The sequence below is a fragment of the Lonchura striata genome, chromosome 6, assembly GCF_050655825.1.
Source record: "Lonchura striata isolate lonStrDom1 chromosome 6, ASM5065582v1, whole genome shotgun sequence".
Lineage (NCBI taxonomy): Eukaryota > Metazoa > Chordata > Aves > Passeriformes > Estrildidae > Lonchura > Lonchura striata.
The window spans coordinates 25981012-25997237 of record NC_140708.1 but is presented as its reverse complement, the minus strand read 5'-3'; the positions used below and the strand labels follow the sequence as shown (position 1 = coordinate 25997237).

The 16226-nt window shown below is 36.9% G+C and overlaps 2 protein-coding genes across 18 annotated transcripts in view; one reads left to right on the top strand and one right to left on the bottom strand.

Moving 5' to 3' along the window:
* BLNK (B cell linker) overlaps positions 1-16226 on the top strand; it is a 91495-nt gene that overhangs the window by 11050 nt on the left and 64219 nt on the right. The window lies entirely within an intron of this gene.
* The window catches only part of DNTT (DNA nucleotidylexotransferase), a 184145-nt gene that overhangs the window by 144456 nt on the left and 23463 nt on the right, over positions 1-16226 (bottom strand). For 5 of the 15 annotated variants that reach the window (XM_085582581.1, XM_085582587.1, XM_085582580.1 and 2 more), the window contains exon 2: positions 15596-15669. The exons of 8 other annotated variants lie outside the window; for them this stretch is intronic. The gene's annotated coding sequence lies outside the window, so the exon portion shown is untranslated. Of the gene's footprint in view, positions 1-373; positions 15670-16226 lie in introns of all 15 variants that reach the window. 2 more of the 15 variants (XM_085582593.1, XM_085582584.1) reach the window with 1 other exon arrangement.

The following is a 16226-nucleotide window of genomic DNA, read 5'->3' as shown; positions in this document are numbered from 1 at the left end:
AGTGACAGATTCAAAAAAGATATAAAAACAGTGAAGTTTTATTTGAACTTCAGAACTGAAAATAGGAGACTTTCTTATTAGATTTGTATATAGAAATTTACTAAAAGAAATCTAAACACAGCAAAAATGGTCAGGCATTGATTCGAAACCACTTTCATGTATTTTTCCTTTCTCTTGCTCTTTCAAAATGTGTTTTGAATTGCATGGCTGGAATAGGAATGCCCTGGAGAAAACCAGAGCCATGTTATTCACAAATACTCTACTGGCGATTTTTGAATAATATTTTAAAAATGGAACTGGTGTCTTCCTGTGGGAGATTCCTGACTCCCTGCCAGTGCAAAACACTGCCAGAGCTTGTCAAGGTTTAACTCACCAAGCCTGTCCTTTGACATCCATTTCTGTCAGCATTGCTACCGAGAAAAAGCAGCTCTTGTCCAGAGAAAGCAAACCTTGTCTCACTTGGGTGCTCCCTCCCACCCCTGCAATGCAGAAGTGGCAGACAGGAAAGGACAGGAACCACATCTGCTTTCAATAGTGACCACAGCAACCAAACACACCACACCTAGAGCTCCTCTGTTGTTATTTGAAATAGCAACACCTTCCCAAGTTTCAGCTAAAAGAGTATTTCCCAATGATGGGAGAGATATTTTCACAGCATGGGATATGGGAATAGGTGGAAAGACATTAAAATTTGTTTAGGTGGCTTGGATATCTCTTGGAAAAAAGATAACCAGCATCAGGTTCTGTTCAAATTCATCTGACGTCCACCTCAGTACACTTAGTCTTACAAATAGAATTCAAGCCATGAATGCCTTGATTTTCCAGAGAGAGGGAAAAATTCTCTATGCCCTATATAAACAAAATAAATTAAAGATTTACTAAGTACATTCTTATAAGTTAATTCTTCTGGGAAAGAGTCAAAAGAGACTTGCAGAGTTTTTCCTGGGTGTCAAACAAGCACAGAAAGCTTAGGTAAGGTCAGATAAGCATGGTCCCAGTTGCAGGTATTGTTGAATCCCACCTGTGGGCTGGCTGTTGACACCTTAATGCCCCAAGTGCATATCCAGGGTATAATAATATACAGTATATCTCAAAAAGCAATAAAATATTACACAAAATTTCAATATTAATGTTTTGGCATACCCAATTGTTTTGGAAGTAGAAGTGATGGAGGCATTGTTTGTCCTGCCTTTGGCAAGCACACAAGGTTACCATGGCAAAAAAGGGATTGCTCACCACAGAAAATTGATGTTATAAAAATACACATCTTCAGCTACAAAACTAAATTAGGCCGTGTAACTGCATTAACTTAGTTGCATTTTTACACAATTTTTGTTCTTCTGATGTTGCTTTTTCCTATTTATCTACCATTTGCCACCTTCCCCTTTGCGTTTCACAGTGACTGAGCCCCTCTTCACCTGCTCCCCTTTAAACCTCCTTGCCTTCAGTGCCATCCTGCACCCAGTGCTTTGTTTCTGCTCCTCTTTCAGCCAGGCCCTCCTTCCCTTTGTGCCTTAATTTGTTTCTATTGGTCATGGATTGAACTTTCTCCTACTGACATTCCTCATGGATTTACACTCCTTCAAGCTTGCCTCATTTCCATTCTTCACAGATGTAAAGGTTTCCTCTCAGAGGCAGCAGAAGTGGCTTAGATATCAAAAGTATTTTTTTCAGAAAGACCTTAATTTTCAGGCATTTCTACAGGCTGTGCTCACTTTCTCAATGAAGAGGGGATAGTAGTAAGAGGTGGGCACCTTAAGAGCTGGGTCTCTTTTGTGCAAAGAGAAGTGATCTTAGCACCTATCCCTTTAGCAAGTACTTCACAGACTTGGAAAACACAGTTAAAATAAAGCTGTTTAAAATGAAAGTTTTCGGGGCAAGAAGAAACTGAAAACAGTTCTTTCTCCAGGGAGACAGATGCAATGAATTAAAAGAGAAGGCAGAAAATGTAACAAAGAGTAGAGCAGTGCAAGCTTTGCCCCCGAGCAGTTCTTGCAGGGATGCAGTGGGGGGCTGAGCAAAGGGCCAGGTAAGAGCAGCTCCCTGGGTCCCCTGAACATCAGCAGCTGCCAAGTCCAGAAGGCTTTAGTTCTGTTTCGTGCTGTTTCTAACCAAATAGGAAACTGTATCTGAAAGCAGAATCGGTTACTCAGAGTCATTTCAAGAAGAAGAAAATGGTAAGAACATGTCTTAGAAAGGAGAGAAATGTTGTTTAACTTACCACATAACTAGAAGCAAAGAACCACCTTAAAGAGGCATGGGCTAAAAGAAAGATATTTTATAGCTAAGCACCTCTGCTGCTTATCAATCATCTTCAATCAGGTCATAAGGTACCAGGGTACTACACATTCATGCATCATCAAAGCATAAGGCAATTGTAAAGTAAAAGCAAAATTTGCATATTTATGCTTATTTTCAAAAAAAGGCAAAAGAAATATGAAGCTGGATTACTGAACACAGATATAATTTCTGAAATCTAGGGCACTGTGAAGATACACATCATTCTTGGCACACAAGAACACAAATGATTTAGCTATCAAGTTATTAGTTAAACATATATGAATATTAGCAAATAAAACACTCAAAATTAATTATTAGACTGAGATCATTATCACTGGAGTTGCATGATAGTTAGCTTAGAAACTGAATTTTATCCAATAATTTTGAATTAATTACCTGCCAAGTATTTTCAAATATCTCAAAAGCAACTTAATAAAACTCTCTAATGTCATAACCTAGCAATGGAATCCTGCAGTAAAAAATCCTGAGCCCATGCAAAAGTATTTATTGCAGGAGTGGCCCCTTTTTTTTAACTGTGACAGTTAAAACTGTGTATTTCTATTCATATTCCAAATGCTGCTGCCAGAAATTATTTGAAATTTTTTTGTTTGTTTGTTTTATGCAGCAGTTGCAAAGGATGCAAAGTGCTTGTCTACCTTTCCAGACTTTAAGCTTCAGCACACAATATTCAATTGAATTATAAATGTCATTATAGTCATAATTACATTAAATATGGATCAAAGGAATATCTTTTGACACAGAATTCTTTGTTCTCAAAGTTTGCTGATAATTTTAAATGTTAAGTTTTATGTACCTTTCAAGTTCAGGGAACATGAAAAAATGTGAGAAGTTGTGGAAATTAAGCCACTATGTCATAGTTTCTAACATGGACTTTGTAAGCCCTTCATGGAAAAAGAGGAAAACTCCACAGAGCCTTGGGCTTTGTAATTTTTAGTTTCCTCCTGTTTCTGTTTTGTTCAAGTATCCTAGTTATAAAAGTGCACCTCTTCTTTTGAGAATTTGTGACTAGAAAGATCTTCATTTTTGTTGCTTTTGTACTTGTTCCTTCATGAAAGCTCAGGAGATTTTACAATGTGTATAAGTTGCTTCAATGTCCAAAATTATTAGTAAAGTTTAAAAATCAAGCCAGAAACTATTAGCTATAATCACTACCCCATTGTTAAATACCAGCTGCTAACCATTTCAGAAATCTTCTAGTGCCTAATCAGAATTTAGTCCTTCTGCTTTCCCATTAGCTGTTTCAAATACAAAGCTAAAGAATTCCTCATTCTCCATTCTTTACTTCATCCTTTCATCCTTAAAGGGGTGGGTGAAGAGGGGCACCGTGGTGCTCCTAACCTGAGAGATATTTCCAAAGGCTTCTAGGAAAAAACAGTTTTCTGCAGTATAGACTAAAGCCAGCCAAATATTAGCAATTCTCATGAGAAAGCATGAACAAAGATTGATGTTGTAGAGGAATTTTTTCCAAGAAAGGGCCAACTCTTAGGGCTCTGTTGGTTTGGAAATGTGAACACATGTACAATTCCATGGAAAACAAGAAAATCAGACATTATAGAGAATCAGACATTATAGCAGGGAGAAGGGACTCCTTGGGAATAGGCTAGAGAGAGTCTGGAGTTTTGTCTGTTTGTACTGAGTTCAGAAAGGGAGAAATTCATCAGCCTTCTAAGTAAAAACAGGATTGCATTAAGTACAGCTGACTTTAGTCTAAGTTTCTATTGCAAAATGAGGGAACTTGGAAAGGTCTTGAATATCAACATTTTACTTGAGGCACTGGGTGATGTTAGTGCCAAAATGAGATAAATTTCCAATGAGATACATTTCAAGCTGCTATTCTTAATTGAAGAACTAACTGGAGTCCTAAGTGCAGAAATGGAAGATGGCTAGAAATTACTGAAAAAAAATCAAAGGTGCTGCCATTAAAAAAAAAAAAAGGCAGAGAAAAGAATACCCTTCTGTTTAAACCTGTCTGGATACTGTAACTACAAAGCTACTAATTGTAAAGTAACATGAATGAAAGCAAAGCAAGTGCATTGTTACCCCCACAGGATATACACAAGGCTCTTTTGTGAGGATGATTATGCCAGGACAGTTCTGCTGGTAGATTTTCATTTAGACACCCTTGCAACCTCAGATTTAGATATAATCCAGAATAACCTGAGCACTTTTTGCTAATGCTGACTGTGCTATTATGGTTGTATTAAAGTGTTTAAGGCACCTAAAATGAAAGTTCATGAAGTCTGCAATGCAAAGTTATAGAAACTAGAAGCATTGAGCAAGTTTCCAAGAGTCAGGGAGTTTCCCTTAGTAAAATGAAGCCATCATGGGTTTTTTGCAGGATGACATCTGCTCTGAATAAGCATGATGCTAAGGGGAAGGGGGGAAAAAAGCAAACACAATAGGAACACCAAGCCTATAGGTTGCTACTAATGTAGTGACTTCTGAATTTCAATGTCATATTGTCTTTAATTTAAAATGATTAGCAGGTCTTGCACAACCTGTCAGTTTTCAGCATACTGCTAAGAGCAAAAGCTTCCAGCCATTCCTAGAATGGCTCAAAAGCTACTATTAAATATTTGTCAATCTTTCCATATCTAAAAACTCATGGAATTTGCCCACATTAAAAAATAAAAACAAAACACACACAAATGCAATTGCAGAGATCTTTCATGAGTTTTCCCAGTGCCAATTTTGTGCATAAGCTCAGACCTTACCATTAGGAAATCTGGCTTGGAGTTTGGGTTGGACTGCTGGGAAACCACATCACACAGGAAGAGGCATGTTGGAAAGAATTTAGAAGTCCCAGAGGTCCTACAAAACCCGTGCTTAGAAGAATAAGAATTTAAATAATTTCATGTATTTTAGGCCTCTAGAATACCAAAGAGTAAATTCTATTCAAAATTCATATTAGTGTGTCAAATGCAGAAACACAGATTCTATTTTTAGGGCATTTGATTTTCTCTAGGCACTCTTACCTGCAGCATTTGACTTCACATTAATAAGCAGATGGGCACAAAATTCCTACAAAAGGATATTTTAAATTGTTTATTAAAATTCTTTCAACCATCTAGAGAAGACTTTTATTTTGTTTCTTTGCTTTTCTATTTATTTCTTCCAATGTTCCTATGTAGCTGGGCTTTTTCCCTTAACAGTTAAATTGTTTTGTCCCCTGCTACCTGAATGCAATTTACACTTTTAAAAGATGTTATTATCTGCATCCATTGCAACAGAGCTCTTGAAAAGCATAAGACAGAGAATTATCAAAACCTTACAAATGCCATGGGGATGACTTGTCATGGTGTGACCCTGACAGAGTAAAAAACTTGATTTTCTATCAAACTTACTTAGATGTCCCATTAGTCATCTAGAACATCTAATCAACATAGTATGAGTAGGCAGAGTACTTAACCATCTGAATGTAGGATGAGATACAAATGAATTGAACAAGTCACACAATTTTTTTGTTAAAAAAATACAGACATTAGACTACAAACATATGTTATCTATTTATTGCAGATGACCTATTTTACTCACTCAGAACTACTCAAGGCAAATGCTGACATTTGCCCTTAACCCCTGCTTTCCTGTGAAGGGGAAAATGCAACACTTCATTTGTGTTTTAGATTGTCTGGGTCCTATAGTATATAAAAAGCAGATTAGAGAAATGTCTGTATGCACTAGCATTACACTGTAAGTGAAAGAAACTCTTCACTGGAACAAACAAACAAACCAACCTCAAAACCTCACTCTTTTACCTGAATGTTTTTGATTCAGGTGGAATCAGAGTATCTGAAATGCATCTGTACAAACACAGCACCGAATTTTGAAGAGGCAGTACAAAAAAAAAGAAAAATAGAATCTGTAATAGTATCATCCCCAAAGCCTGGGGTTTATGTGGTCATATATACACTTTCCAAACAGAAAGTCCCCTACTGACAAAATCTCAGTGGTTTTTAGAACTGTACCATGCATTATTTATGGTGTTATAGTTTCTTCCTTTCCCCTGTCCAATTAAGTATTCTTGAACTTTACAGTGTAGAGCTACATTTTCTGTTGGGTCTTGAAGGACTTTTGTGACTGTGCTCATGAATAAATTCAAAAATATATAAAACTGAGGAACTCAACAATTAGGTCATAGGAGGTTTTTTATGTTTTTCTGGTTTTTATCACAACACAAACTACCATATTCCTTCCAAATGTGATAAATATACATTTAGTCAGCACAGATAAAACTGGTATCATTTAATATTGGCAGACAATAGCTGAATTTCCACAACATTAACATGAAGTATGGTTGCAACATCAAGAGTTTCTTGGATATGATTTTGCCTTTGTTGAGCTTCAGCTTGAAGTAACCTCAACTCGTGAATATTAATCAGCTAAAGCCAAACAGGGCCACTTTTGTCATGTTAAACAGTACCCAGATTCACTGACACTGCAAAAGCCTGGTTATCAGTCAGGTCAACTCTTCCAACATCCAGCTCCTGATCCTGTGCACCTCACACACTTCTGAAAGAGCTGCAGACTCCCTCTCTCACACATGGATAATAGTGGAAAGCTGTAGTCATTTTACAAACATATCAGAGTGGGAGATTCCAGGGTCTCTTACTTGCCAGGTAATGCAAAAGAAGGGAAAATATAATTTGTTTTTCCTTATTTAAGTGTTTTAGAAGACATCTGGTCTTACCATGCAAGTATATTATTTGACTGACTAATTACAGTCACATGTAAAAAGCAGTAGGAAGTACTAAGTAAATAAAATTTACTTTTGTCACTCAATGTTCTATTTTTCTGGACTAAAATACAACACTTCTATTTAGGTTTATGCAGAAGGTACACACCACTATAGATTAGTTCTTTAATTTATATGGACAAGTTTCTTAATTTATTTTGTTTTCTAAATCTGCATGTCTGAAGTTTAAATTCTGTGCTTCCTTCCTCTCCAAGAAAAATAAGTTAATGAAAAATACAGATTTAGCAACAACACCCATCCATTTCATCACCATATTACATTATTAGAGAGTTTTTAGTTTTTTTCATTTTTTGCACTTTTATTGCACCAGAAATAGCTACAAGTAGTTAGAACTTATAATTAAACTAATATAGTCATGGCTAGCAGCTTTTGTGGAAAGCCATCCTAAAAATGGTACTTACAGTATTTCTTGAACTATGAAGAAACTTAAATAATTAAAACTGCCCAGTTTTATCCAAAAAAGTTACTTTATTTTGTTCATGGTCAATTAAAAAAGAACTGGATTCACATTGATATCGAACTCATTACAAACCTTTAAATACAGTGGGGGGATTAGCTTCTAATAAACAAATAATTTTCCAGCAATTGATAATTGACATATCAAAATTCAAATATTCTCTCATTTTGTTTTTTCCTGTTTTACAAGTGTATATGCCCAATTGTAAGGATGGCTGTTATGTAAAATGATCATCCATTATTGCCTCTTGACTTTCACAAATCATCAAATCATTTGGAGAGCAGCATGTTTTTATATGAGTGTTCAGTGTCCATACAATTCCTAGTTTGCTTCTGCATGTAAACAACACTACATGATAGTTACTCTGCATTATAAAATTTTTTAAAACCTTGATTAAAGCATTTAAATGTAAAAAATGGAAATATTCACTCTAAGCTAAATTTCAGTATTAGTCAATGGTTCGAGGGTGTGAAAGGGAGAGACAAAATTAACCAACAGTGACTTTTTCCTAAAAAGAAAATACTCCCACACACAAGGAAACTGGGGTTAGGAAAGTTATTTGAAGTTAACACTCATCCCAGCATAAATATCACTGGCTTCCAGATACCATTATAAGGACAGGCTAATATTAGAACTGTTCAAAAGTATGTGTATTGTTTTCCTGGAACGAGCTTATTTTTGAAGCCATGTGAATCTTCCGAAATTACTAGGATGTGAAAGTACATTTGCATGCACAGTTTTGACCTCTTCTCTTGCTCTTTGCCTGTTAATGTATCTCAGCTGGTTTGTCTTTTAACATTCCAAAACTTCCAGTAGCTTTTAAAGCGCAACTTCTCTCAAAGAAAACATGCTGCTTTTCCTTTCTCCCCACAGTCTGAATTGTGCACAGACTTGGTAATAGATTTAAAGACATACTGCTCCAAAATGGTGCAATGGCAGCATCCTGAAATTCAAGTGTTGTTTCATGAACTGCCAGGAAAGGAAAGAGTGTCTGTATGTCAGTGGAAATTTGGAATTTCTTGTAAGCATTTAATCTTGGCTGTCAACAGCATGTTGGGTCATTGACTTATAAAGCTTTGAAGCAAAAATATTTATTTTTAGACACTTTAAATATATATCCTGGTATTTATTTCACTTCAAGAGCCATGCTTGCTAACTACTGCTAATTTAAATTTCAAAAATCTGTAGAAAAAGTTATTTCTAAAGGAGATTCATGTATATTTATATATAATGGAAGAGTAATTTCAATGACATTTGGCATCAATTTTATAACCCACTCTAATTGCCTTGCTCTCAATTAATTTGGGTCACTTCAAGAATGGGCCAAAAAGAAGTGTACTCCACATTCCTGAACAGTATCTAATGCTATAAAATCAGTGCTGAGTATACTAGGAGCAAGACTATAAAACCTGAAGACGTTGAAGGTTTGAGAACTTTAGATGTAGACAGACTTCATTGGCTACCATGAAGTATCCAAGAGAAAAAGATCAATATTTACATTTATGAAGATTCATCATGCTAAAAAGGAAGCAAAAGATTCACATGCTGGGTACCCCAGGACTTTGATTAAATATGTAGATCCAGCATGAAATCCAAATAAATAAGTGTTTGTGTGTAAAGACTAAGCAGCAATACAGAAGTATAAAAACCACAAATACTGTATCACTAACATACTGCTAGTCTGCAGAGCAATATAAATATGCACAGGAACAGTAAAATTTTCATCTAATATGTTGAGTCCTGTATCCAAAACTAGTTCTCCTTTTTCCTATTGAAATCATCTAACAGTCTAACATCTATTAGATAGATGTAAGTCACTTGACAAACAAGACATTGTACTGTTAAATTTCCATGCAAAAACAAAGGAAGTGAAAAACTTTCAAAGCAACTTTTCCTTTGCTTCTTTCTCACTGACACTAACTGTTCAGGTCTTGACAGCTAAAGTAAAAGGAAATCAAACCTCTCAAATTAAGTTACTCTCTACCTTGATAGCTATCTCCACAACATCCATCATCCAGAAGCATCATTAGCAGCAGACATGTTGCACTGACAGAAGACACTGTTGCTTGCATTAAACCAGAAAATACTTTAATTAAACCATTTAAACACACTAACAAATTTACTGGCATCCTAGAAATAGGATATTAGGTTTTGGGGGAGAGAATGCTCTATCTAAAGGCTGTCTTCAAATTTCCAAACTGAGAAAAATAAAGCAGGTGTTTAAATCCAAATACCCTTAAACACTTTGTAGCTGAGTGCTTATGGAGAAAGTTTGCAAACCTCTTTGTGTCACTGGTATGCATGGAGTAATACTGTACTACCTTTGGCTCGCCCCTTCAAGATGTGGATCTTAAAATCTGGGGCCATCCTGGCCATAAACCACTAAGCAGCACCCTCCTATCTATCACAGGCCAGGAGAGAGGTGACTACTCTGTGCTATACCTGTCCTCCTCCCCACTTTCGAAGTATTCATCCAGACTCATTGCTATGATTCAACACAGATTTTGTTCATACTTTGAATGAAGATATTTACAGATAGAAGCATGTGTAGTTGTTTCTCTCCAGGGGCAGAAATAATTTCTCCTGTTTGAGCCAGGACCACATATTGCATGCACTGTTGGAGACAGTCTTTTCAACACATAACAGTTGTGAAGGCTGAGTCCTTGCAGCAACTTGGACCTGGCATGAGTGCTTCACAGCAACAGGTCTTAATTGTGTTCAGTCTTGATACCTCTTCTGCTTACCTAAATTATCACTATTTGTGGTATTTTGTCCTACTTGCAATGACTGCCAGCCAGCACCTTAAAGTCTACCTTTTCAAAGTTCTTTCAGCCATTGAAATGCATCAGTCATGATCTTGGTGTTGGAGTGATTACCCATTACTAATAATATTGCTTGCTGTAGCTGAGGTAATGTGAATCAAGAAAATCAAGTTCTCATTTTCAATGCCTACAGATATAAATACATTACATACTCGTGACTATGTGAATTAAAGAGTATCTATACAGGATAGCTGTAACCATTGAGATTATTGAGATCTAAGCAGTGGAACTCAAGCACTACCTCAAAAACCTAAATCAGTATCAAAGGAGGTACAGCAAATCTATTCCACTATCTAGGGAGTACTTTCAAAGTCAAGTAGTTCAGCACATTTCTGTGTGGGCATTTGAAATTCTTTCTTTAATGTAGATTCTCAAGGAGCTTATGAGGTGGTTTATTTCCAAAGAGAAGACAGCCAGCCATCAAAGTGTTTTGGGTAGACAGTCATGTACTAAGCCACATTTGGTTTCCTGATTCAGTAAGAGTATTTATTCTTGTAATTAAGATTTGCTACTTCTAGTTGCCTTGATGAAATGTAATGTGCTTATAATTACGCAGATGTTCTTTCTTAGTCTTTCAAGAATATATAGGTTTTGCTTTTAAGACTGCTGTTATACCTTAACTGTTGCTGACAGCTTCTGCCATAGTATTTGCTCTGAGAGGTAGGATGATTCTCCTACTCCTTCTCTACAGCTTTTTTGGTCTCAGCTGTTTCCCAGCACTTCTTGTTGTCTAGATGCAGGAAAGCAGAAGGGAGCTGATTCTGCAGGCAGTGTCAGCAGGGTGCACATCTGCACAGTTCCCAGGCCCCAGGTCAGCAGGGGAGAGCAGAAGGTCCAATGTCACCCAATTTTTTGGGATTCTCCAAGATTGATCCCACTGCTCCTGGGCCACTCCCAACAGCCTGACACACCTGGGGAGCACAGTACTTCTTATTTGGCTTGCATAGCAGCAGTTAAACTAAGATTATGACTTAACTTTCCCCAAGAAAGAGTCCTTGCCAGTCTGAGTTACCAGTGACCTGAGAATTGATTCCTGACAGGCTATTTCCTGTTGTCATTTTCAGTGACTCTCATGAGAGCAGGATGGAAACAGCACCCAGAAAACTAACTTTTGTATTTCAATGCAATGTGCAGAGCATCTTGCATCGACTCAGCCTCAGATTTTGTGTACAGACATTACTCTTCCTACTAACTCAATATTCAAATACTGAAAATACCATCACCACAACCACTTTAGTTCTTGCCTCCTTCCATTCTCTCAGTAAGCAAATTAGATTAACTAAAGGGACTTTTTCATACCTGCAGAGATGTCTGCTCACTTAAGGAAGGTCCGAACAGCAAAACCAGATTGTTTCAATAGGAAAGATGAACTAGAAAGAAACTGCATAATCACACAGCCAAGGGACAGTGTTTTCACAGCATAAGCCAGACACAGAAGGGCACCACTTGACTCAAATCACCTGTATGCAGGTACTGGAACAGCACTCAGGGAGTTGGAAGTAGCAGCTGGCCTCAGACCTGGTTCAGCCCTGACAAAGGCAAGGTTATTAACAGAAGCCACAGTGTCAATTCTGCTGTGTGTCACCATTAAACTGGGTCAGCAGCTTACTGCACTCACCTTGGGCTGAGTCCTGAGGAAAAGTCAGTTCTTAAAACATCAAGTCTGTCTGCTTCTAGCAGGACTCCCCATACTAAGGACATTCCTGCAGCATGTCCTGTTCTCAGGTGACAGGCATTTTGACTACAGACTAGAAATATTTTACAGGCCTTAATTCTTAGATGTGGACAAAAATGGAACTTTTGACACTTTAATATTTCCCTTTGCTCTGATTCAGAAGGAATAGTTGCAAATTTCCCATAAAAGTAAAACTAAAGTGCTTTGGAACCACTAAGTCAGTAATGTTTACATGTCTCAATTGGGTCTTTTACCTTATATTAAAAAATATGGAAATTAATTGATTCAACTTTACCATTTTTAAAGAGTCTTAATCATCAATGAAGTAAAAGAAACCCTGAAAAATAACTTGTTTTAATTGATGAAGCATTTTTAGACATAAATGGTTCTACTAGAAGAATTTCAGCTGGCCCTTTTGAATTCTCTTTTTCATAAAAAGAAATCAGACTTCCTGATCTTGCAGCCTACGTCAACAGAGGCTCTGCTGCTCTTTTGCTGAGGCTAAATTTCTGGTGGTCACAGTTACTTCTATATGTGGTAACTTCCTTCCTCTTTCAAACACTAAAACTTAATTTGCTTAAGCATATATTGGTGCATTGCTGCAAAGATTTGGGAAGTGGTTTTACTTCCTGTGTTCCAGTAAATGTCCTTTCAATAAGGACACACAAATACAGACAGAGCCTGGCCCACAGAACATTACACCGTGAGGAAGATAGTATGATTTTTTGAAAGAACATTGGAAACCTCTCATCTTTCCATCAGGTCAGCCTAGACTAATGGGGACATCATGTTCTAGGAAAAACAACATTACCTTTCCCATTGTATGCACCATATAAACAGATTTATATTGCAAACCACACCTTACTGTCTGTCTTAGAACAAGGCTATTTCTGCAGCCAGTTTTCAAGAAGAAGACCATTCATTCCACACATGAGATTGAGTAAAACAGGTTCAAAAAGCCTTGGAGAGTCAAGTCTGAGCAAACAGCTTACAGTATACAATAGGCTAGAAACCCTAGGTCATAAACATATAAATCATAGGTGAACCCACTCATAGCACATATAAGAACAAAGGGTCAGCTAGTTTAAGGTTTCACTGAGCTCTGAATGTGAGGTGGTACTATTGCAATAGTACCAGAACAACAGTATCAGAACAATGCAAACCACAGAGGTTCACTGAGCTATTATTGAAAGAAAATATCTTTCAACTGAGCAAAAAACAAGTTTCTACCATCTCAATAGCTGAAAATATGTGGTAGGTGAGGCAGTACAGAATCCTCAGAACCACACAGCTCAATGCATATTACACTTCGCCAAGTAATTCCAAAAACCCCTTGGATTTAATTTGAAGTGTTACAGCAGCAATACTACAGACAGCTCTCCATCAATGTAATAAAGTAATTCCAGCTGCCCTAAAGAATGTAGAGTACTCTACTGTTCATTCCAGTACGAGAAACATCTAGATCTCAAACTCCCATTACATGTTGAACACAGCTTTTAGTAACACAATATTAGATTGGCAGTTTTTTAACTAAAAGCATGCCTGAGGACAAAATAATAGCAGCATTCCATGAGGGATGACAAATCCACAGCAGACCAAGAAACCCAACCCCAACAGTCCTATTTACAACAAGTATGTCCTGAATATATTCCCTTGCTGCCACCACTGCCAGCAACACAAATGCATTTGTACTATGCAAGGTTTTATACAAGCCAAACACAGAGGCAGCTGCTCTGAAATCTTAGAGATCTCATGTATATTAACAATTCTGGTGCTACTAGCATGCTTCACAAATGTGGAAGGGCATCAGTGTCCAAGAGGTAAGAAGAAGCCCCAGGGAGTGCAGACAAAGTCAGAGTGACATTGCTCATAGCAATTGGCTTCATGTCACTGTAACAGCTCCCACTCAGACCCAAAAGGTCAAAAGCTTATTAGAGCTGTTAAGCACCTGCAGTGGATTACCAGGTTCAGGACAGACAAGATTGCATCTCCCAGCTCTGGCTGGCACAAGTGTTAACAACCAATCTTGTCCTTAGAGAGGAGCTCTGCAGCAAACAGGATTGCTGCTCAGCTCTGCTTTCGACTAAAGCAACAGGCTCGCCTATCTGAAATGACAGCTGCTGTTTCTTATACCACTTCTATAACTGTGACTCAAGTCTCATTGCAGAATGTCAACATTGGTGTTCAACAAATATGATTCACCATGTTTTGAAAGTAACAGAAATGGAATGTAGAGGCAGCATATGATTCACCCCAGCCTCAAAACTGCACAACTGCACAAACACACATTGAATTAGAATTATGCTACCAACATTTTTTATCTCTGAAATATTTGCAACAGTTATTATGAAATAAGAAAATTGTAAAATAAACACAACCAGAAATAGATCAATACAATTTGACAATTCTTGCTACAAACTGCTAACCCAGAAAAAATAATCTATGTTTTTTTCCCCCCCACTTCTAATTACACTTTCACTGAAGCACACTTCCTTCTTCCTTCAGATTTGCCTTTGTCTTCACCCAGTCTTCTAATGCTGATCTCTTTCATTTTATAATGTGGAAGACAGATTTGAATTATGCTTTTATATTTTTCCATGTTCATTTTAAATTGCACCATTTGACTGTAGGTATGGTGCCCTAAGCCATGTTTTAAAAAACAATTTTTAAAATAATTGATACTTCATTTTTGCATATCTTTGCTTGTTACTAGTAATTTATACATTATGTATATAATGGCACTGGAGGCAAAGATAAATTAAAGTCCCAGTGGGGCAGGCATGCAGAGTTTTACCAAGAGATTTTTTTTCTTCAAAGACACTAAAACATAAGCTAGACAAAAGAGAAAATAAAAATATTTTTAAATGTGCTTTGAACAAAAATGTGAATCAGAAATTAATATATTAACCATGATTCAGCAAATGAAAATGGGAATTATTTAGGTACATGCCTATAAGCTTTATCGATTCAGAGCCCACATATCTTGCCTGAATTCATGTGAGATCTCAGTTTTGCCGTAAATTCCTGCTTCCTTTCCCAAAGGAGTTTACACGCATGAGTAACGCCACACCTGAGAAACACACCAAGCTCTGAGGCTGGACTTCTCCTGTTCATTCACAGGAGGTGTAAGATTGGTATCTGCCAGTTTCCCAATTGACCCTGAAGTTCTGTAGCTCTTAGCCTTACCTTTTTTAACCCTCATTCCCCTTTCAACCTTTTCTCCTCTAATGAAACCATTCTTCACTTCTCTAGCATGAGGCCACACATACAGAAAGATGACACACAACTTGACATTATATAAGTGAGGTATTACTAAAAGAAGTAACATTTAGTTTGAAATGCTCTATAACATCCAGCTACAGTACAGAGAACTGCAATTTTAGTATGCAACACAGTTACAATCTGTTAATCTGCTCTACAAACTGGTCTCACTGTAAAGCCAGTGTGCACACAAAGTGCTATAGCTACCACTAGATGTCAGTTTTACACACTTAAAAATGACCAATTCCCTTAAAAATAGTAATTCTCCATTCACAATAGAAACAGCTCTCTTTTCTTATTACAATTCTCATTCTTTCTGAACTGACCTTTAATTGGAAGTATCTCACGTTTTATTTATCTTCTCTCCACTTCTTCCCCATCCCCTCAGGGCATAGCTCTCCTTTATTAAATAAAAAAAAATCCATTATGCATTTATTCCATTATTTACTCAGTGTGAGACACTGGCAGTTTTTGCCAGATATCGCTGACAAAACTCTATATCTCAGGTTGTGTCTCTAGAGGCCAGCACTGAAATCTTACTTTTATTCCCCAGAGATTTTTCTATATCCCATAAGGACATGTCTACTAAGAAATGCCATTACATTTTTTGACTAAGAAATTTCAAAGTATTTACAGATAGGCTGCCATGCCAGTTAGTAAGGGATATCATTGATATGACTTATTACAATTTTATGATTTTTCAGATTTTTACTTATATTGAATACTAACTTCCTAAATGCAGATAGTTTTTATTTATACTTCAAGTCTCTGTCACTCAAGAGTCAAAAATGTAGCTGTACATTCTTCCTAATCTTCTAAAATGGCTCTTTACAGGTGTTTTTCTTAAGAACAATTTTCATTAGCTAGTCTTAGTGTAAACTTGGTCATATTGAATACAGAACTTCTATATTATGCATTTACTTTATCACAAAATGGAATTGCTTTTTGTCAAGTAAA